The sequence below is a fragment of the Lissotriton helveticus genome, chromosome 7, assembly GCF_964261635.1.
Source record: "Lissotriton helveticus chromosome 7, aLisHel1.1, whole genome shotgun sequence".
Lineage (NCBI taxonomy): Eukaryota > Metazoa > Chordata > Amphibia > Caudata > Salamandridae > Lissotriton > Lissotriton helveticus.
Window position 1 is genome coordinate 1,846,511,157 of NC_136068.1, and position 24,008 is coordinate 1,846,535,164.

Genomic DNA, 24,008 nt, shown 5'->3' on the forward strand with positions numbered 1-24,008 from the left:
TTACTAAGAGGGGACTAGTGACATTCACACATGGCACCGCTGCCCCTGCACCTGTCCCCCCTGCTGCCCTCAGTGCAGTGCGTAGAGCTCCTGCACCAACTTTGCGTGGGCCAGACCGCCCTGCTCAATGCCTTCAGTGCCCACGAGAACAAATTAGGCCAGGTGATTGCATTCATGGAGGTCATACACTCTGACGTGGGTGGGCTACACTGTACAGTCCAGGCATTGTCATCCACAGTCACGTCAGCCCTCCAACAGGCACATGCTCCCATTGCAGCTCAGGTGCCTGTGACGACCACCCATTCAGTGGCCACATCAGATGACAGTGACCACTTTGCACCTACGACACCTAAACGATACAACACTAGGAGCACACGTCAGACCCAAACCAAACAATCCCGTCCACAGACTCCATCCCCAAAGAAGAGCAGGGCCCCCCCAATATGCACAGACAAGGGAAAGTCACAGAAGAGCAAGGCCAGAAGATCATTGTGGCAGACATCAGGCTCAGATGCTGCAGAGGCATCACCAGAAATTGAGTCTCCTATGCCCACAGAGGATGTGTGGCATGTCATGGGTACACCTGGGGAGAGCACAGGGACACAACCACCCACCACATCAACCCCAAATCAAAGTCCATCGAGGCAGGTGGAGGAGAGCCCTGTTGTGACCAGCCCAGTGATTGAGGCAGAGGAGAGCCCTGTTGTGACAAGCCCAGTGAATAAGGCAAAGGAGGGCAGTGTAGTGACCAGCCCAGTGATTAACGCAAAGGAGGGCAGTGTTGTGACCAGCCCAGTGATTGGGGCAAAGGAAGGCAGTGTTGTGTCCAGCCCAGTAATTGGGGCAAAGGAGGGCAGTATTGTGACCAACCCAGTGATTGGGGAAAAGGAGGGCAGTGTTGTGTCCAGCCCAGTGATTAAGGCAAAGGAGGGCAGTGTTGTGTCCAGCCCAGTGATTAAGGCAAAGGAGGGGCAGTGTTGTGACCAACCCAGTGATTCAGGAAAAGGAGGGCAGTGTTGTGACCCCCCCTGGCAAGAGGGACAGGAGCGCACTGTAGACACCACCCCTGGGGGAAGTGGGAAGGTGGGCACTGTAGGGGGTACACCTTCCAGAGAGGGTAAGGTGGTCCAGAGGCACAGCCAGACCAAGCATTCTGCAGGATCAAGCACATCACCAGAGGGAGTGCCAGTGTCTGCCCCTGATGTGGGGCAGTTGGAGTGTGTGCCTGTTGTGTCACCACCACTTCTCATCAACTCAAAGACAGGGAAGCCATTGCATGTACCCAAAAAGTGGAAGGGCACCCCTCCAACCTCCCCCACACACACTGTGTCAGGGGTGTGCATGACTCCACCTCCACGTGCCACTGTGCCACCGGGTCCACACAGCCCTCCACCTTGCAGGCCCTCTGTTAATACCACATCACATGGGCCTCTGTCACCCCAGTCAAGTGGGCCTGCTGTCCCCAAAACACAGCCAGGTCCCAGTCCGCATGACAGCCAGGAGTGAGTTGTCAACACCCTCATACGCCTGTGGACCACACTATTAAGCTAGTCAAGACCATTGTTTGCGACCTGGGTGTGTTGCTGGCCCTGTTGCTCTGCTGTGCTGTACTCTCCCCTGTGCAGTCTCTCATGTACTTGCTGTCTCACCTGCCATGGACACTGGCCCTGTTGCTCTGCTGTGCTGTACTCTCCCCTGTGCAGCCTCTAATGTACTTGCTGTCTCACCTGCCATGGACACTGGCCCTGTTGCTCTGCTGTGTTGGCCTCTACCCTGTGCCATGGACTCTGGCCCTGTTGCTCTGCTGTGCTGTACTCTCCCCTGTGCAGCCTCTCATGTACTTGCTGTCTTACCTGCCATGGACACTGGGCCTGTTGCTCTGCTGTGTTGGCCTCTACCCTGTGCCGTGGACTCTGGCCCTGTTGCTCTGCTGTGCTGTGCAGCCTCTCATGTACTTGCTGTCTCAACTGTGTAATGGACACTGGCCTCCCTGTTTGTATTTGAACTGTGCATAATATTTTGCATTTGGTCGTCATTTTGTGCCTTGCTGTTGACTACTATTGTTGTACTGCTACATCTGATCAATATGTGAATAAATACAGTTACTCCTGTTGTGTGTTTTGTCTGTGTCATTGCTGAATAAAGTACTTTTGTGGTTGGCATTTGATAGGCTGTGCATCATGCTCTATGTCTCACTTCAACATTGCCAGCCTCATATTTTTACACAGGGGTGACAGGGTCTTCTGTCCATACTGTACCTGATGATGATGTAATCTGTGATGGCTATTGTACCTGTGGTATTTGTGCTGTGCAGGTTTGTGGGGTGTGTGATGTGGTTGTGTTCTTCATGTCTGTGTGCAGCTTTAGTGCTTGTTATACACACACTGCTTGTATGCACTGCTGTATGTATGTGGCCCTGCCATTGCCTGGTGCGCATTCCCTGTTGTCCTGTGGTGTTTGTTGATTGGTGTTTAGTGTGCCTCTGTGTTTGCTTTGATATGGCAGTGTGTGTGTTTTGTCCCTTAATGCTCATGTTCTGTGTTCATGTTGTGTGAGGGTTCCCTTTGCCTTTCCCCAGTATGGCTGACAGGGTATGTATGTTTGTGTTGGAGTTCAGTATGTGTTCCTGTAGTGTTTGTGTGTTGTTGTTGTGCATGCATTTTTGGTGGCAACCCTGTGTGTGTGTTGTGTTTGTGGCTACACTGATGATTTTTGATCCTTGTCAGCCACTGCTGCAGTGTCTGTCTACCTGGTTGTGTGTTGTGTGGTGCAGTGAGTGTGTATTGTGCTTGTTGTAGCAGTGCTTGTTGGTGTGCATGGGAGTGCACGGGATGTGCACCTGGCCTGTGACTTGGTGGGGTGTGTTGCAGTGTGATTTAGGCTGGTGTATCCCTGTGGTGTTTGTGCCCTGCCCATGCCTTGGAGTGGCCATGTCTTCTGCATATTACGCATGTGTGGACCGCGACAGACTGGATCGGGAATGGGACGTTGCCGCTGGTCGACGGAGGATTTGTGTCCGGAAGATGAGGGGTGCCATGTTGTTAGGTGGGTGATGTGTGTGTGTCCTTGTGGATATGTTGTGACCCCCGGCAGGATGTCTGTGTGGTGAATGGACCCTGTTCATGCCTGTGCGTTGTGTTTGTATGGTCATGTGGTTGCTTACCTACGGCGGCATCCGTGGCGGCCCATCTGGCGGTAGTGTTGGAGGAGGAACATCACCGGATGCATATGGTGGGCTGGGTTCATGACGTTCAGGTCCGGGTCTCGTCTGTCACACTCCGCTATCCAGTTTCCGCCTGCTCAGGCTAGGCGGGGTCTCCACTGCGGTGCGTCGACTTGTTTTGGCCATCCTAATATGTGGAGCGGGGCGGACGTCATTCTGCACGGCGGTGTGTCTGGATTGGCTCTCACCGCCGCGGTGCCGGGCGCACTTTGTTGGCGGTGCGCGGCGCTCCACGGCAGGTCGGAAATGACCTGTGTTTACCTATCGTAATATGGCAGCCGTGACTTCCGCAGCTAGCGGGCGGAAAAAGCTGTTTTTCCGCCCTGCAAACACCGCGGTGGTGCCACCGGCCGACATCCTAATGGACCCCCTAGTGTCTTCCCACAAAGATGTGGTGCACAAGGCAGCTCTAAAACCACACGTGGTCACGCAAGAGCCATTAGCAGTCTCAAATGAACATGTTTTATTTCCAATACTTCTGAAGTAATTTGATAGCTATAAGGCTCACTCCTCAAACATGTAAAAATTACAGGGTTCTAATATGGTCCTTAACACAAAGATAGCAAGTAAACAACAGAGAAAATGAATAATTAAATCTGAATGGAGTGACCTAGGGGAAGAGATTTCAGTTTAGAACATAGAGAAACTGAAGGTTTTTTATTGCACAAATTCCCCTTGGTGAGCTCAAATTTCGTTTTCCTATGCTATAACGTTTTATTTATTATTTTCATTCCATTTTAGAAGCCACTTCAAATGCTCGCTCTCCAGGCTGATCTCTAATGTAAAATCAAAGCAGCCGGTGTAAAGTTACAGCGTGCCTTATCGCGCCTCGCAGCACAATGGGCACATAAATATTTGAAATTACAATTATTTGTTAATGCACAGGTGAGCTGCTTAAAGCATTTCTAAGCTCCTGACCTACCTGGAATGTTTCCAAATTCCCTGTAGATTCGGAAATCTGTATCCGACGGGATAATTCCGCTCTGGAAAACTTCCTTCGCCGCCACCGACGCAAATGGGTGCACGGCGGCTGAGGCGTAGGCGCGGACCAGCCACCCTGTCATGGCAAACAGAAAACTCACCAATGAGATAGACATAAGAAACAAGCAAAAGCGCATGTGCCTCGCGCAGCAGCAGGGGGAGGGGGCCTGCTGATTGCCCTTGTAGGAGCCAGCGGCGATAATTGATACCATATGGCGCTGCCGCTCGCTCCCGTAAAGCAATCGCCACACGTGCACGCATTGCTATTGAAGACAATGGAACGCGTGCACGTTTTTGGGGAAAAAATGGAACTGATGGTTAAAGGTACCCTCCTATTCAGCGCAAGCGAGCCGTGTAAGGCAATACCTAAAATCAAATTATATTAGGCAAATAGTAGCGAAATTTAGAGGTTGCAAATCTTCATAAGCAAAGCAAATCCATGGTTATGAGAAAGGAGAGTTCAAAATCCATACATCTGAGAAGAGCATGCCAAAGTCATGCAGTAGATGAAATATCTTTAGTAAAAAGATGTCTAATTTTAGACTAAAGTTCACAAATGAAGAAAGGTTGACTTTTCTTTTATAGACACAGGTACACATTGAAAACAGTGTAAGATGAACAGTGATGGCTGCAGCAATGTTGGCCTAACTACAATCCTACTAGCCGGAAAAAAGAATCATTCCAAGTACCTGAACAACTTTGGGCACCACCATTGTATGAGGGCAAACTTATCGAGTTCTGTCTAGAAAACCGTGGACACATATAGAGAATAGAACGTCCCTTGGTGACCTCATGAGAACTTCTTAATCCATAAATGCTGGTCCCAGTTTGAGGTACATCTAGGCACTTTTGAGTCACAGTTCCATAACCACTCTTTCTGAAATACAGTTTATGAATTTTGTCCCTAGCAAATTTTCCTGCAAGTGGTTTTGTAATTATTTTTCTAAAATGATTAACCCCATTGTCATGACAAACCTGATACAGAGGAGCATTCTCTCAACACAGGCTGCAATGGACTATCCCAGTGTTCAGACACATATGCCTCTGCTCGACTATATTTATCTTGATTGGGTGACCAGATTGAGTCACTTATCCCTGGCACAACGAGATATTCCTCGCTTTCTTTATATGGTACACTAATACATATATGTTGCCCCATCAAAGAGCATTTTAATTATATTTTAGACATTGACATATACTACATAAAGTACCAGTAATATATGTTTCTGATTAATTGGCTCATTACCGATATCCACTTGTTCAGTGTGGCTGAATGCCAAATAACATAACATAACATAACATAACATAACATAACATAACATAGCAGAACATCAATATTTATGCCACCCTCCTACTTCCAAAAGAGCCTAATGATTCCTTCTCTCCCCAACACTTTACCTACAAAGTGCTCAGCATCAGTGGCTCTTCTAAATTACAGCAGTGACCATGTGAATGGTGAAAGACGGTTAGAGTTAGTGGTGATGTCATATTTAGCCATCATTTAGGTTTGCAGAATACCTCCTCTGACCTTCAGCTAGATTATTGCTGTGCAGGTGTCACACACATGTAGAATGAAAGTGGGTGTCAAACCTGAGGGCCTTTGTGATGAGCTTGTTTATTGCTAGTCCTTCTTCGGTTTCTATTAGAACTGCTGAGCTTGTTAAAATAACTTTTCTATGACTGTGTATCTGCTGTGACCGAGGCAGGATGCATATTTCACACTTATTAAGCCCTTTTTCTAGACATTTGAATATGTTAGTCCAAAATAAATGCAACATAAAAGTTCATATTTGCAGAAACACTTCAAAGGGTGAAATGTAACTTCTGTCTTTCAGAGTGATCATTGTTGGTTCTCTTGGGTCCCATCATCACCACTACACTGGGTCAGATCAGAGCCAAGAGCTAGTTTTTAAACCTTTGCCATGAAGGTTTTCTGGTTATAAGTACTGTAAATACCACTTTCACAGTTCTACATGTGCTGGCTTCAGGAGGATGAAAGGCTCGAATCAGTCCTGCCAGTAGCCTGCACTGTGACCCATAAGCCAGACACACAGACACAGATTTTAGCATTGAACAAATAATACTTTTGAAAACCTAGGATAAGCTGTTCATCTTTTTTTTAGTCAATAATTGAAATCCCCAGTAACGATTCATTTCATTTCTTCTCCAGCCGGAGCTCATCCTACACCATCTTGTCCTCTGCACTGGGAGCAGCGTGGACGGAAGTGCTATTACTTTCCAGAAATAACAGATGAGAAAGACTGGAGTGAAAGCCATGAAGACTGCTCCTCCAGGGGCTCCCACCTGGTGGTGATAGAGGACAAGGCTGAGCTGGTAAGGCATCAGTGATACAGGAGCAGGCAGAGCTGGTAAGGCATCAGTGGTACAGAAGCAGGCAGAGCTGGTAAGGCATCAGTGATACAGGAGCAGGCAGAGCTGGTAAGGCATCAGTGATACAGGAGCAGGCAGAGCTGGTAAGGCCCCAGTGATACAGGAGCAGGCAGAGCTGGTAAGGCATCAGTGGCACATGAGCAGACAAAGCTGGTAAAGCATCAGTGATACAGGGGCAGGCAGAGCTGGTAAGGCAGCAGTGAAACAGGAGCAGGCAGAACTGGTAAGGCACCAGTGATACAGGAGCAGGCAGAGCTGGTAAGGCACCAGTGCTACAGGAGCAGGCAGAGCTGGTAAGGCACCAGTGATACAGGGGTAGACAGACCTGGTAAGGCATCAGTGATACAGGAGCAGGTAGTGCTGGTAAGGCATCAGTGATACAGGAGCAGGCAGAGCTGGTAAGGCATCAGTGATACAGGAGCAGGCATAGCTGGTAAGGCACCAGTGCTACAGGAGCAGGCAGTGCTGGTAAGGCATCGGTGATACAGGAGCAGGAAGAGCTGGTGAGGCACCAGTGCTACAGGAGCAGGCAGTGCTGGTGAGTCATGGGTGATACAGGAGCAGAAAGAGCTGGTAAGGCACCAGTGATACAGGAGAAGGCAGAGATGGTAAGGCACCAGTGTTACAGGAGCAGGAAGTGCTGGTAAGGCATCGGTTATACAGAAGCAGGCAGAGCTGGTAAGGCACCAGTGATACAGGAGCAGGCAGAGCTGGTAAGGCACCAGTGCTACAGGAGCAGGCAGTGCTAGTAAGGCGTCGGTAATAAAAGGAGCAGGCAGAGCAGGTAAGGCACCAGTGATACAGGAGCAGGCAGAGCTGGTAAGGCATCTGCGACAGGACACATGAGCAGACAAAGCTGACAATGCATCCATGATACAGGAGAAGGCCAATGTGTTATTTGTTTAGTTCTTGAGATAACTTATTCCCCGCCCTTCATACAAAAAGTCACAACACATTATAAAAGGGTTTTGCTACAAATGACTGACAACTGGGGTGCGGCTGCTTGAAAGTGTTACTATCAAGTAAAATAATTTTTAAGAATATTAGTACGAATCACTGCAATAAAATGTGGGGACATGAAGAACTTAAAGGCAAGAAATCATTGAAAGAGCATAGAGAGGTAACACAAGTTAAAAACATTAGGAGAACACAAGTCACCAGAGGGGCAAGAGAAATGTGGTGATATTGTAACATTGGATGTGAACTTGAGACAGCGCAAATCGAGAAAAAATTAGAAGTGCACCATATTTACAAGCACGTTGCATTAGTTTAGTAAAGATTACATAAGAGTGTCGAATTTATAGAGTGAAAATACATAAGAGTGTTGAATTAAAATAGAATGCATATATCAGTGTGAAAAGCTAATGTAGAAGTGTGTAAAGATGTCATAATGATGTTGAAATCCCATGTTATGTGGCTGTTGTAGAGGAGAATGTAACGCTGCTAAACGAAGAAATGTGTAGGCCACATGGCAGTTCACAGAGAATGAAAGGTGATGTTATACTTTCACGTGATATGGATTTTAATATTATTGTAATTCAAAGTATTATTGATCATAGAACTGAAAAATATGTTTTATAGAAGTGTTTCATATAACCATTGTGTGTAATAAGTTAGAATACTGTTTAGACTAAGAAATTAAATGTTTTACAGAGTGCACAGGCCCGTTTCATGTAGTTCTAATAGGCCTGAATAGATAAGTTCATTTCTTTTGATCTGCATGTGTTAGTTAGAGGAATGTCATGTTAAGCTTAAATTGCGGAGCCTGTCCGATGGTTTACGACTTAGAAGATATGGTGGAGGCCGGAATTTGGGGCCCACTGTACAAGTGTCTGTTTGCAGGTGCGAGGAGGTTCCAATCAAGAGAAGTGATGAATAGGGTTTTGTTCAGGGCGCCAGGCACAGGCCTGGAGGAGGCTTCGGGAATTTCCTGGGGGGTACCATCCTGCCGGAGAAGAGTCTGAGAAGCAAGGTCAACGCTAACGATGGGCCCAGAGGAGTATCAGCATGGAAAATGCCAGAACCAACACCACGTGAGGGGCGTCTCTAAAGGGCGTTTCTATTGTAAATGTGATTTTTGTATTAGGGACAGCACCCCTGGGTGGAGTTAGGGCAGATGGTCTGAGGAACCTAAGAGAGCGGATGGGTAGGCAGATAGGTTAACTGCGAGACACCGATTTACAACGAAGACTAAGGGAAGTGAGTGATCTTCTTTGGAAGTCACCACGGCTGACACCTTTTTAGGTTAAGATTTTGCTAAGTAGGGATGTCACTTAGTCTAGTGTAGGGACAGTCTAATCTGAATGTTCTTCTTTTCTGTAAATGACTCATAAGCTACAGCTTGTGTCTATTCTTGCAACTCTGATGATTTTCGAATTGGTTTTGGTTATATTCTTCTGCCGACTAAGAGCATTTAGAAAATTTATGTTTGTATTGATACCAGTATATCTTTTGAACCTTATTTTGAGATGTTTGTATCTCCAGTTAACTTTGGCTTTATAATAAACTTTTAAAACTTATTCGTAGTAAGTGGTTCTTTAGAGTGGTGTAAGTCCTTATTACTTGACCTAGTAGTGGATTGCCTTTTACTCTATGACAGGTATCAACGGTTCAGTCGACCTGAGTTGGGATCTAGACCTATAGCCATAGATCAAAAATCCCGCCGTAACAGTTGGTAGCAGAGACGGATGGTTACCTTCTAGAGGAAGGTGATCTAGTCTAGGTTAAGATTACCCCAAGGTCCCTAGAGATCGAGAGATGAGCAGCGGAAGAATCGCCTGCCGAAGAAGGTGCTGACGGTGCGAGAGAAAAGCAGCAGGGTCGGACGAGAGTGAGTATAACAAGGGTCATGCGTTGACAGATTGCGGTGTTTTGTGTTGTATTTGTATTGTAATGTCATGTGGAGTTGAATGCCTGTAGAGTGAGTGAGAGAGGGTTGTGAGCGCGGGCAACCTGGCTGGGGAAAATCTTAAGTTCGGGGAAGAGCTTAAGTAGTTCGTGTGTATCGGACATCCAGAGTAGTTGTCGACCAGAGTAAAGGGGGTCATGAGGTACCATTGATCGCCCGCAGGACCGAGATAGGGGGAACGCAAGAGTGAGTGTGTGGGTAACGGACGCAGGTCGAAAGTTACCGTGTGTAAGTAACCTATCAGTTAAGGCGATTGTACATTTCGTCAGTTAAGGTGACAATTACAGTTAGACTGTGGGCGTACAGTCAAGGAAAGTGATCGCTTGGTCGGAAGTAATCATTTTTCAGAGTATGAATGGGACGCATGCATGACCGGGAGACGAGCAGACAAAGGAGGGGAACTGCTGCGAAGGGGGACGAGTGACGTCAGCGAGAGCCGCGCTGAGATAGGCCGGTTGGTGTGAAGCCGCGCTGTGATAGGCCGGTAGGAGTGACGTCAGCGAAAGCCGCGCTGTGATAGGCCAGTTAGCGAGAACCGCGCTGAGATTGGTGGATTGTCATCAGGAAGTAAACGAACGCGGAGAAAATAGAAATTTGGCAGATTTTGAACATGAAGTGTTTTAAATGTTTGAGAGCGATCTTTAAGAGAAAAAGAAGAGAATCTTATTGCGGGGAAGAGGCACCGCCAGAGGGTACACCAGCTCACTATATGGCAACGAATGTTGGGTTGCATACTATACTGTGGCTTGGTACTTGGAGTAAGATTACAGAGGTGAATGAGGAACTGACTTTTCCGAAATACAGAACATTTAGACTAGAAGTGTTGCATCAGCTGAAAGCAGTTATGTCCTCATTGAGACCTTTGCCTAGACCAACACAGTTTGAGGCCCTTAATGCGTGGATTAGGGTGGCGCACGACAGGAATCAGAATAGGCGCCAAGAAAGGGTAAGGCGATCAGTAAGGGCAGTGCAAGATGCCAAATGGGATGCGGAGGCCAAGAGATGGAGGGTACAGGCGATTGAAGTGGATAAGTTGTACCCAGTGAGAGAGGTTGCAGGAGAAAAGAGACCAATAGAAGAGGATGAAGAGAGCGAGTCGGAGGATGGCCTAATAAATAGGTTGTTGATAGATAGACCACCTCCGGACAATAGGGAGATAGAAGGTACTGAGCTCCCAAGGGAAGATAGGGTTGACATAGAAGAGAACAGGCCACTCCCCATAACGAATTGGGTACCTACCAAAGGTGAGGAGATACCTCAACATAGTCCTGTACAGAGAGTAGTCGGAAGGGTTGTGGTGCTGAAGATGCCAGCAACAGAGAGGGTTGAGTCTTATGGATTGCCAGATGCTCTTCAAGTACCCGTTACCATAGGTCCTATAGTGTCGGTTTATCACCCGGAGAAAGGGAGAGAGGAAGAACAGGTACGGCTAGACAGAGAAAGAGTTGAGATGGAAAGAAGGAATAACACGACAAATGCCTGGAGGAAATTGCCAGGACCGATAACGTGGAGCACCCCATTGGATTCAGCAGTGGATCCCGTAACAGAACAGGGGGGTCAGAGAGGACCGATGGACCTGAGGGGACCACGGCCAAAATCCTATAAAGAGTTGAGGGCTGACTTGAAGGAATGGGATAGGTCCACAGAAGCACAGAGCAACAGGTCAAGAGCAGAAGCTGGATGGGGAAGTCGAGGCAATGGGACATTATCTCACTGCGGGGCTAGCGAAAGCAGTCAGGAGTGGGATGGTAAAAGTCAGGAGAGTAGAGGAGTTACACGTCATATTGACGGTGGAAATGGGCAGGAGCAAAAAGGTAGAAGTGCAGAGTGTGGAGAGACGTCTCGTCTCATTCAAAGTGAGGGAGACCAAAGGACACAAGAGTACAGGGATAGATTTAAGTGCACTCTCCACGCACCTGATGGTAACGTACAGTACTGGAATTGTGGGAACATGGGGAACCGCGAAGGATCTTGCCATGCGTCGAGTGATCAGAGATCACTGGCAAATTGCGAAGGCATGGGGAATAATGGAATGTCTTACCATGCGCCCAGAGAAACCAGGCAGAACGGGAAATGTGGGACTATGGGAAATAGAGAAGTGTTTCACTATACACCCAGAGAGAATGGAACTGCATGGGACCTGGAGAGATGGGAGCATGGGAGGACTCCCCATAACACGCCTGAGCCCAGACGTAGGACTCAGAGCTGTGATGGGAGAGATGTAAATGGACTCTCTAGAGATAGCATACTGAAGGCTGTGATAAAAGCCAAAAGACTCGATGTGACCAGCTTACAATCTGATCTGGACAAGATAATTGATGGTGTGTTGCCTTTAGAAAGGATTGACATGTACGAACAAGATGAGCTGCTGTTTATAGCAAAGGATGTTACTCGGAAGGCAAAAGCAACTCATGAGAAACTGTCTGAACTGGCAGACAAGTATATGGTAGATTTGTCCAGAACAAAGGCATTGCAGGGTAACCATAGGTTGCATTATTCAGATCAGGACTTAGATGAGAGGAGGACAACTGGATTAAAAACACACATTAGGGAACTGATCACAGGAATAAGAGCATGGAGAGATCTGGATAAATGGGAAGAGAGGTGGTCCAAAAAGGGAACTGTTAGGCGGAGCGCAAATGTGATGTCTCCGGAGGGAAGGCTACTGCAGATGGAGGCATTCCCTTTGCGAGAAATAGCGAATGGGAGTTATGTACACGTGCCCTGGAGTAGGGGAGATTTGGCTGCATTCACCAACTCATTTCCGAAGTTAAGGGAAAATCCCGTAGAGTGGTACAAGCAGGTAGAGAGGTTTGTCAAGATTTCAAAGGTATTGTGGATTGATTTGAACGCCCTATTCGACATTGTGGTCCCAGGAGACTTGTGGATAGCATGCAAGGTTAGTGTCGAATGGCCAACTGCAGAACCAGAAAGGGATGGACGTACTAATGGACCATCAGAAACAGTAATGGTAAAATATGATGACATGGCTGAAGGAGAAGGTGCCACCACAAGATATAGATTGGGTAAAAATAGACCGAACAAGACAGGAACCCAATGAGACAGTTCATGAGTTTTATGAGCGATTGCTGAAAACGTTCAAACAATACAGTGGTTTAGATGTAATGGATCCCAAGGATATAGGACAGTTTGTATCGAAGTTCGTTTTAGGGTTGAGACCTGATATTTGTTTGATGATTCAGCAACATTTAATTTGTTGGCAAAACAAACGATTGGATGAAATTCTGAGATACGCAAGGTATTGCAGTGATGAAATAGATTCCAAAGCAAAGGAATTAAAAGAGAAACTGATGATGGTGCAGATGCAGTCGGCTGGAAAGGGTGGACAGCAGCAACAGGGAACAGGGACAATGGGACGGAAACCAAATAGTCAGAATAAGGACAGCAAGGAAAACTCGAGACCAAGAATAGACATTGCTACATTGAAGAAAACGACAAAGTGTCACCAGTGTCACCAGGTGGGACATTGGAAACGCGAGTGTCCCTATAACCCTGAAAACGGAGAGCTAGAGGTAGAGGAGGAGGAAGTTCGAGATGTTCCAGTTCAAAGGGTGACAGTGCCAAAGAGTAAGGTGGCCAAAGGGGGGACTTCGGCTCCACGAGCTCAGTTCCCGCAGCCACCAAAGATTACGACAGGGGGAAAGATCTATAGACAAATGCCTCTTTTTATAGACGAAGAAGAGTGTTACTACGTTGATCCATTGACGGGACGACGTGTAAGTAGAGAGGAGGACTATACCCTCGGGGCAGTTCTAGAGGTGGATCAAAGAGGACCGTTTGTTGAGGCTGAAGTGGCAGGGTGTCCTACAACATTCTTAGTAGATACCGGAGCTACTAGATCAACTTTGAGATCGGCAGTGGTTCCAGATCTACCAATGTCGGGGGAAACTATTCAAGTGGTAGGAGTCGCAAATAGGAGAATGACCAACCCTTTGACGGAACCAGTGCTAGTGAGAATAGGAAACCACAACTATGAACATCAGTTTGTAGTATGTGATTCTAGTCCTGTGTGTCTGTTAGGAAGGGACTTATTGTGCAAACTGAACTGCACAATATAATGCACACCTCAGGGAGTAGAGGTACAGACTACAGACGAGGATGCTACCTTTAAAGTTGCAAATTCGAGAGTGTGCGTAGAACTGTATCCTACCCTGACTGTGGGGGACCTTCCTCGGGACTTGCGAGATACAGTGTCATCAGAGGTATGGGATTTTACTGGGGAAGAGATAGGATTGATCAAAGGAGTAGAACCAGTGAAGATCATGGTAAAACCAAATGTTGAATATCCAAGAACGCCTCAATACAAATTGACCCCGGAGACGATTGCAGGAATAAAACCCATAATCGACTCTATGATTCAACAGGGAATACTGAAGGAAATCGTGGGTAGTCCATGCAACTCCCCGATTATGGGTTTGCAGAAACCTAGTGGGAAATTTAGAATAGTGCAAGATCTTCGAAAGATTAATAACATAGTTGTTTCATGTTGTCCAGTGGTACCGAATCCATCAGTGATATTATTTCAGATACCATTCCAAGCTGAGTGGTTCACCGTGATAGATCTTTGTCAGGCTTTCTTTTCAATTCCATTAGATGAAGAAAGCCAGTATCTTTTCGCTTTTAAGCTGGAAAATCGCGTCCTAACATGGTGTCGTATCCCACAAGGGTATACAGAAAGCCCATCAATTTTCAACCAGCTACTGAAGAAAAACCTTGAAAGTCTAGTACTGCCACAGAACTCGGTTCTGGTCCAGTACATAGATGACCTACTTGTTGCGTCAGGAATGGAAGAAGCTTGTAAGATAGATACCATCGCCTTGCTGAACCATTTAGCTGAAAATGGGCATAAAGTATCTCCGAGCAAATTGCAGTACTGTCTGACAGAAGTACAGTACTTGGGTCACCGGATAGAGAAGGGAAAGCGCAAGGTGTCACCAGATAGGATAGAGGCGATAATGAAGATGAACGCGCCTACGACACAGAGAGAAGTCAGGATGTTCCTAGGAATGGTGGGTTATTGCCGACAGTGGATAGCAAACTTTTCCCTGAAAGCAAAACCCTTACAAAAACTGACGCACAAGGAGGTGAGTGATCCGGTACCATGGGACAAGGTTTGTTTGATGTCGTTCCTACAGCTGAGAGAGGACTTGTGCCGTGCTCCAGCTTTGGGGATGCCTGATTACGAGAAACCATTTTCACTTTACTGCTGCGAAAGAGAGGGTTGTGCTTTGTCAGTTTTAGTACAAAGTCATGGAAATGCTCGTAGACCAGTTGCATACTTTTCGGCTACTTTAGATCCGGTAGCCGCAGCGTTGCCCGGATGTCTCAAATCCGTTGCTGCAACAGGTGTCAGCATTGAAAGGTGTGAAAATATCATCATGGGACACCAATTAGTGGTGTATGTACCTCATTCTGTAGAACTGTTAATGACCAGGACAAAGACACAGCACTTAACCAATAATAGGCTCACGCGCTACGAGCAAGTTATTCTTGCTGCGGAGAACGTGACCATTAAGAGGTGCTCTGTTTTGAATCCTGCTACATTGATGCCACTTCCTAATGATATAGAAGGCGAAGAATGTGAAGATCACGATTGCCTTGATGTGACTGACCTATGCACCAAGCCAAGACCAGATATTGTGGATGAGCCGTTGACTGACCCTGATGACATTTTCTTTGTCGATGGCTCATGTGTAAGAGACGATACTGGTCGGTTGAGAGCAGCTTATGCTGTTTGCACCATTACTGGAGTTGTGGAAGCGGCTTGCCTGGAAGGAGTACACTCCGCTCAGGTAGCCGAAATCATTGCATTGACACGTGCCTGTTTAGCAGGTAGCAAAATTAGAGTCACCATTTATACCGATAGCCAATATGGTTTCGGTGTAGTTCATGATTATGGGCAATAGTGGTCTCAGAGAGGTTACATGACCTCCTCTGGTTCGCCTATTCGAAATGGGGAATTTGTGCGACTGTTGTTAGAAGCAATACAAGGTCCAGCAGCAATTGCGGTCGTTAAATGTATAGCCCACACCAAAAATACAGATTTTGTGTCGCAAGGTAATCGATATGCAGACGAAGTTGCCCGCTACTGCGCGGAGCAAGGATACTCTTTCACGGAAGTGGAAGTAGGTGGGACTCAGGAAAAGACAGAGTGAAACATGATGCTAGAAACAGTTGATACTTGGGATGATTTAAAAGACCTGCAAGAGAAAGCACCTGATACTGAGAAAAAGGCATGGGAAACAGCAGGTTGTGTGAAAAGTGAAATGGATTTGTGGGTTTCAGCAGATGGAAGGGCAGTATTACCTGATGAACTAGTGAGTCCAATGGCACGACAGATACATGGTCCAGTACACTTAGGAAGAGATGCCATGCTGAGGTTATTTAGGCAGACTTGGTATAATCCTAGGTTTAGGATAGCAGCAGAAGCAGTGTGTCGGAGGTGTGTCACATGCCAGCAATTGGACGTAGGGAAAATAACACCAGTTACAATGAGTCACATTGGGAGGTCTGGGGGGCCTTTCAACAGAATGCAATTAGACTTTATTGAGATGCCAAAAAGCAACCGCCTCAGGTATGTTCTGGTGGTTGTATGTATATTTTCCAGATGGGTCAAAGCATACCCTACACGCAGGTGCGACACACTCACAGTAGCAAAGATGTTGCTTAGAGAGTTGATCCCGCGCTTTGGGGTGCCGACCTCTTTGGAATCAGACAGAGGAACTCATTTCAACAGTGAAGTTGTGAAGATGCTTTGCTCTGCATTGAACATTGATCAGAAGTTGCACTGTAGCTATCGACCAGAGGCTTCAGGTATCGTGGAGCAGATAAACGGAACTCTAAAATCCCGAATAGCCAAAGTATGTTCATCGACGTCCTTAAGCTGGCCTGATGCTCTGCCCTTGGTACTCATGAGTATGCGTAGCACACCAGACAGGAGGACAGGTCTCTCTCCACATGAGGTTTTAATGGGGAGGGCAATGAGACTTCCGTCTGTTCCAACTACAGCTTTGTTGAATATTACAGATGACCTGATCTTGGATTATTGCAAGGGACTTTCTGATGTCATTCATTCTGTGTCTCTTCAGGTGCAGGCTGCTGAAGTTCTATCTTCAAGAGACCTGTGTCACGACCTGTGCCCTGGAGACTGGTTGCTTATTAAAAAGCACGTCCGGAAGAACTGCCTAGATGTGCGTTGGAAGGGGCCCTACCAAATAATCTTGACAACGAATACGGCTGTAAAGTGTGGAGGGCTGCCAAACTGGATCCACGCTTCCCATACTCGAAGAGTTCCAGCACCCTTAGAAGAAACAGCTCCTCTCACAGATGAAAATCCAGCTGTGGACGGCAAACCACTAGAGGGGATCAGTCAAGCTGTGGGGGTGTCGGAAGAAGTTGGGAGTGCTACAGATCCAGAAGAAGAAAGACAGGACGACAGTGAAACTGAAGTTGCCACCGAAGGAGAAAGTTGTTGTGAATACGGCTCAGAGACAGATCAAGACAAGAGTGATCAAGAACCGAGTGTGAGGACAAGAAATAGGAGAACAAGGCGTGGAGAAGCTAGTTGGCCTGAAAGAAAGACGAGGCCGAGCTTGAAGCCAACTCCAGAGAGAACTCTTGCTCCTATATCTGAAGACTCGGATCTGGACGGAGGTGCACAAAGACAGGAACAGGAAGGTCCGAGAAGATCGAGGAGGGTGCGAGTGCCCTGCAGAAGATACGCTACTCCTGAGTGGACCTACCTAGCTGCAGATGTCCAGTGCACGGAGATCTGGGAGATTGAGGGAAGTGACATTGACCAGTACTGACCCAATCATAACAGTGGAAATAGTGTTGGTGATACCCGGAGTGGAGGTCGAAGGGTTGCTGACACTCACTATCCCCAATCCTCCTTATCTGAGCGGGATAAGAGACATGGTTTTAAACAGAATAGAATTTCCGACTTTTTGTTCAACGAGGCCAACGCATGAGGAGATCACTCTTCGTTTGGAAATATTAGAATACGTGATTAGAGCCGCTGGAACACGTCTGATTCCAGATTGTTAAAGACTTTGTAAATAAACAGATTGAAAGATGACCTAGCGCCAAGTGGAAGAAGAAGAAATTTAGGGGCTTCCCATTTAGTGGACGGAGAAGGGCTAGGGTTGTCTTTTGCTTTAAAACTCAAAACCTGATCTTGCTGAAGGGATTATCAGCTTCCAGATGTGGTTCGGAGAGACTGAATAAGCAAAGAAAAGAGACTTTATGCTGTGAAAGAAAACCAGAACTACACTGTCTTGAGATCATGGAGGCTGGCAACCCAAACCGCAGGACAAAATGCATAGTAGGCACACTTTTAGTGGGAGTAATTTTTCTTATAGTTTTAGTAGTTACTATATCATATGTAGTGGGACATGAAAATGAAGAAAAGGCTACAAAGGAAGCAAAAATTGTACCGATACAGAAACCTACTACTGCTGGTAAAAAGGGGGACAATACAGAGAAAGATAAAGCTTTACTAGCAGCAGAGACTCGTAGGTTGCATGTGGATGAATCACAAGGAAATTTCAAATCAAATGCATATGCTAAATTGCTTTATGAATATATTGATGCTATCGAGGCTAAAGATTGCTACGTGTGTATGCAATTGCCAGCCTCTGTAGACGAAGGTATTAGATATCATCATCTTCCATTGACTTATGGAATCACATGTAGTTTGTTGCTTAGTATATTCTATGAACGTGATGGGTTTGAATATTATTTTTCAAACTTTGATGCTGTTTTACCAGAAGTTCAAAACTACAAGCATATGAATAAGTGGGATTATTATAAGAGTGAAGATAGACTAAAGAAAGTTTTCATTCCTTGGAAAACGTTAGATACTTCACATGCCCGAAGAAATAATTTGACTTGTAAAGTGTCAGAAATTGAGAAAAAGTTTATAGGGCAGGTGGATGATCAGTACAGGAGACAGAAGATTTTAAAAGCTTCAGGCCAATGGAAAACAGATTGGACAGAGGAAGAAAGATCACACAAAAGAAAGGATAGTAATGGTCCAATAGCTTTAGATCGAGAGAAGAAAGGGAAACTGTGTATATATAGGGGTAAAACCTATGATGAAAATGTGTTTGTGGGAGAAGTAAATTGTGAACATGCTTTCCAATTAGAGTATTATACAAAAGATTTCTTGAAGGGAATGCAGGTGATCCCGAATGTATATTTTGTTTGTGGAAGAAATGCATACGTGAAACTACCGGATAATTGGTATGGATCATGTTACTTAGCAATTGTCTTCCCCAAAATATACCATGCTAAGGATTTGGAAATTATAGAGGGAAGAACTCAAGCTAGAGGAAGAAGAGATGTAAGCGATGAGGAGGAAGTTGGAGACGTATTTGGTGCTATGTTTCCTCTTTTAGGGATAGTACTGAATGATGTCAAGATCAGAAGATTGGCAACAGTTGTGGATAGGTTGTCCGCCAGTACTGCTAGAACATTAATGCTGGTGGAGGGAGAGATGCAATCGATAAGAGCAATGGTTCTTCAGAACCTTCTTGCTCTAGACGTTCTGTTAGCCAAAGAGGGAGGAGTCTGTAAGGCTTTGAAGGTTCAGGAATGTTGTACTTACATTCCAGACAATTCAAAACCTCTAGAAAAGTATATACGGAACATCACTGAGATTCATCATGAGATTGAGGATTTGACACAGGTAAATGTGTGGGAAAAAGTAGGTCACAGAATGGGTAAAGTTGGAGGTTGGTTTGCCAACCTAGGAAAGGGTTTCATTTGGTACATACTGAAACCTATCATCATAATAGTGGTTTGTATAATCACTTTGTGGGGATTGGTGTGGCTGTACCAATGGTATAGATCAAACAGATTGCAGAGATCCATGAGAGAGCAGGAGAGGAGATTAGCTGCGATGCAGGATAATCAGTACAGGAGTCTGAGGGCTCTAGAGATGATGAAGCGAGGGAGTACTGCAACAAGTTCAGTTTGAATTAGTTCATACCTTAGGGATGATGTTGTGATGGTGATGACTACTAAAAGTCATCAAAGGGGGGAACTGAGAGAGCGCAAATCGAGAAAAAATTAGAAGTGCACCATATTTACAAGCACGTTGCATTAGTTTAGTAAAGATTACATAAGAGTGTCGAATTTATAGAGTGAAAATACATAAGAGTGTTGAATTAAAATAGAATGCATATATCAGTGTGAAAAGCTAATGTAGAAGTGTGTAAAGATGTTATAATGATGTTGAAATCCCATGTTATGTGGCTGTTGTAGAGGAGAATGTAACGCTGCTAAACGAAGAAATGTGTAGGCCACATGGCAGTTCACAGAGAATGAAAGGTGATGTTATACTTTCACGTGATATGGATTTTAATATTATTGTAATTCAAAGTATTATTGATCATAGAACTGAAAAATATGTTTTATAGAAGTGTTTCATATAACCATTGTGTGTAATAAGTTAGAATACTGTTTAGTGGAGAAGCGTGGCTCAGTGGTTAGAGGCGGCAGACCCGGAAGCTGAGATTGGCTGTGGACCAGGGTTCGATTCCCTGCCTCGGCGGGTCTCGGGCTCAAAAATTCCGCGGACTCAACACTTCTCGCTCCGGTGCCTACTCGACTCATGGGGTCACACTCTGCAACTCTGGGCAATAGCTTGCTTAATCTCCACTACGGCCCCTTGTGGCGGGATGCCTGGCTTTCACCTTGTGGATACCCTGCCGGGGTATCTCACAGGGGAATACCAGGACGGGTTCCCTAAGCAAGCGCCTTGATGCCTTCGGGTGATACGTGCGCTATATAAGTCGCAATACATACATAGACTAAGAAATTAAATGTTTTACAGAGTGCACAGGCCCGTTTCATGTAGTTCTAATAGGCCTGAATAGATAAGTTAATTTCTTTTGATCTGCATGTGTTAGTTAGAGGAATGTCATGTTAAGCTTAAATTGCGGAGCCTGCTCGATGGTTTACGACTTAGAAGATATGGTGGAGGCCGGAATTTGGGGCCCACTGTACAAGTGTCTGTTTGCAGGTGCGAGGAGGTTCCAATCAAGAGAAGTGATGAATAGGGTTTTGTTCAGGGACAGGCACAGGCCTGGAGGAGGCTTCAGGAATTTCCTGGGGGGTACCGTCCTGCCGGAGAAGAGTCTGAGAAGCAAGGTCAACGCTAACGATGGGCCCAGAGGAGTATCAGCATGGAAAATGCCAGAACCAACACCACGTGAGGGGCGTCTCTAAAGGGCGTTTCTATTGTAAATGTGATTTTTGTATTAGGGACAGCACCCCTGGGTGGAGTTAGGGCAGATGGTCTGAGGAACCTAAGTGAGCGGATGGGTAGGCAGATAGGTTAACTGCGAGACACCGATTTACAACGAAGACTAAGGGAAGTGAGTGATCTTCTTTGGAAGTCACCTCGGCTGACACCTTTTTAGGTTAAGATTTTGCTAAGTAGGGATGTCACTTAGTCTAGTGTAGGGACAGTCTAATCTGAATTTTCTTCTTTTCTGTAAATGACTCATAAGCTACAGCTTGTGTCTATTCTTGCAACTCTGATGATTTTCGAATTGGTTTTGGTTATATTCTTCTGCCGACTAAGAGCATTTAGAAAATGTATGTTTGTATTGATACCAGTATATCTTTTGAACCTTATTTTGAGATGTTTGTATCTCCAGTTAACTTTGGCTTTATAATAAACTTTTAAAACTTATTCGTAGTAAGTGGTTCTTTAGAGTGGTGTAAGTCCTTATTACTTGACCTAGTAGTGGATTGCCTTTTACTCTATGACAGGTATCAACGGTTCAGTCGACCTGAGTTGGGATCTAGACCTATAGCCATAGATCAAAAATCCCGCCGTAACAAACTTTAGTAAGATAACTCAACAAACCTAAACAGTGTAGCTTAATGTCTCCCCTGACCAATGAGATGAAGGAGGCCCTGTTCTGTGCTGGAAAAAGATTTCCACTCATGGGTGTGCTGGAGCCGCAGGGATTATTTCCAATTAAAAATCTTGGTTTACCAGAATCATCCTAACCCCTGCTGCTGTTTCTAACTGAGGCAATGGATCTTTGCCATTGTTTTACAGAAGATCAGGAGCTGTCCATCACATAAATTATAATCATATTCTCTAATCTATTTTCAGTCAATAAAGAGAGTTAGTATGAGTTTAAGGGTTTTATTAATGCAATCATTTAGTACATCATCTTTGTTAAGGTCACAATTTAATTCTTATCAATCTAAATTATCGAATATGGACAGAAATAAATAATCAATACTGGTCAATAAAACTCAGAATAAAATGCATTAAGCATGTTCCATAAAGGAATAAATCACTATTCTACGAAGCAGGGAAAATGTGGCAGTCAGAATCCATAAAGAGTTCCCTTTCATGAGACTGAGAGAAAAACCATAAAGCTTTAGCATCGCAAGTCAGCTCAATAAATCAAGTAATGTATCAGAGCAGAACTGCCCTTAAAGAGAGGTTCAGGAAACCTCAATATGAGGAAAAAATGGCCCAAGCATCTGTTAGTAAATATCTCCCCACAAGCCTCTGCAGAGAGTGTCTAGGAAAGTGCCTGGATAAAAAAGTCTTGGACTGCTCTAGGAACACACACTATCATAGACTACACATTTTATCATTGTTGCAGCTTGTGGTTTTCTTCTCTCTTTAGTCGGCCAATCACATTTTATGGGAATAGGATCACTCTTGTCTAAAATTTGAAAACACAATTGCTTCTACATAGCAGCTTTCAATGTAGTTTACTTCTTATCATCTAGCAGTTACATCCTGTCTATTCGTAATACACTTTCTTGTTTAAGAACTACTTTCCCATGTGGGATTTTCACCTCTATATCATTCTAAGTACCAACACGTATTTATGTGTTAGCATCAATCATTGTGTAAGAAGAAACATTTGTACAATTAGATAAAAGCATTTAAGCAACAATTATTCACTATGAAACACGTTCATGGAAAGGTCAAGGGAAAAAAACATTTTATCCATGTTAATCTTGTCTAGTCAAGTCAGCTTGTCAGGCAATGTTGCTTCAGCCATTTGAGGCTTAATATGAGTAAATATGGTTGCCTGCTGCAATTTGTGCATTTAAACACATAATTTGTCATTAAGGCCTACATGTTCATTCTGAACATTATTATAAACTTTTTTCTTTTCTCATAGTTTTTAAAATGCCTACTTACCTGTAATTTTTGCTGAAATTTGTTTTTGTTGGTCATATGACTCTCTGCACTTTACCACATCTAACCAGTGCTAAAGTGCTTGTGCTTAATTCCCTAAATAATATCCTCATAACATGTTTGTTATATTCCTAATTAGCATATTTAATTTATTTATAAGTCTCTTGTAGAGTGATATGCCATATAATCAGGGTCTGTAAATTCAATTCTACCAGTGGACCTGCACCACTTAGTGCATCACCCACTTAAGTAACACCCTAAAACATGTCCCAGGCCTGCCATTGCATCCTGAATGTAGTTTTTAACTACCATGTAGACTTGGCATTTAACCCCCCTTGTCAAGCCTTAAACTCCCCTTTTGTTACATTTAACTCACCCCTAAGGTAGGCCCTTGGTAGCCCATAGGGCAGGGTGCTGTGTATTTAAACCTAGAACATGTACTTTTACGTTTTACATGTCCTGGTAGTGAAAAACTCAGAAATTCGCTTTTCACTACTGTTAGGCAACCCCTCCCATAGGATTCCATTTGGGATTCCTTATTACATTCAATAAGCTGTAATTCTTAATTGGGAGCAGGTAGCTATGTCATGTTTGGTGTCTTTGGAATGTTAATGAAAACCCCTATTTAATGGAAAAGTTGGGTTTTTCTTTACAATTTTGAAAATGCCACTTTTAGAAATGTGACATTTTCATTCCCCGTACCCTGTAGCCTGTCTTGTGTCAAATGACTGGATGTAGCTGACAGTTAGTATTCATGACCCCCTCCTCCCCAAAGACCGTCACACAATAGCGGGATTAGGTGTGCCTCAATATGCCATCTGATGGCAGAATGGGGGGCGGACTGTGCTCTGCCTTCACGCAACAGGCCTATTTGCCCTGCATTGTCACTACAGCCAGCTTTGAGCCAGGGGAGGGAAGTCAGGATATTCCATGTACTTCAAAGAACCTTACTATTTGGAAAACAGGGGACCCCTACAAATTCTCAGTTTGCTATACGTAGGGAAATAATATCATTGAAAAAGTTAAGAACTGTAGCAAACACTCAATTAATAACTGCCAACTCTCTCCTCTGAAGGTGAAACAAAACAAAATTGCGACTATAAATTTTATTTCATTTTTAGCTCATGATGTCCTAATAACGAAAAAGAAAAGTGTTTATGAAAGAAACTTAAAACAAAATATCAGTATGAAATAAAAATGTTTTCTATATACAAAAAACTTTGATTCCATATATGTAATTTATAGTCGCAATTTTATTTTGTTTCACCTTCAGAGGAGAGAGTTGGCAGTTATCAATT

The 24,008-nt window shown here is 44.8% G+C and overlaps 1 protein-coding gene across 3 annotated transcripts in view; it reads left to right on the forward strand.

Annotated features, from left to right (window-relative positions):
- LOC144770828 (killer cell lectin-like receptor subfamily B member 1A) overlaps nucleotides 1–24,008 on the forward strand; it is a 172,514-nt gene that overhangs the window by 121,013 nt on the left and 27,493 nt on the right. For 2 of the 3 annotated variants that reach the window (XR_013599037.1, XM_078655602.1), the window contains exon 2: nucleotides 6,375–6,538. The exons of the other annotated variant lie outside the window; for it this stretch is intronic. The gene's annotated coding sequence lies outside the window, so the exon portion shown is untranslated. The remainder of the gene's footprint in view (nucleotides 1–6,374; nucleotides 6,539–24,008) is intronic. 3 annotated transcript variants of the gene reach the window in all.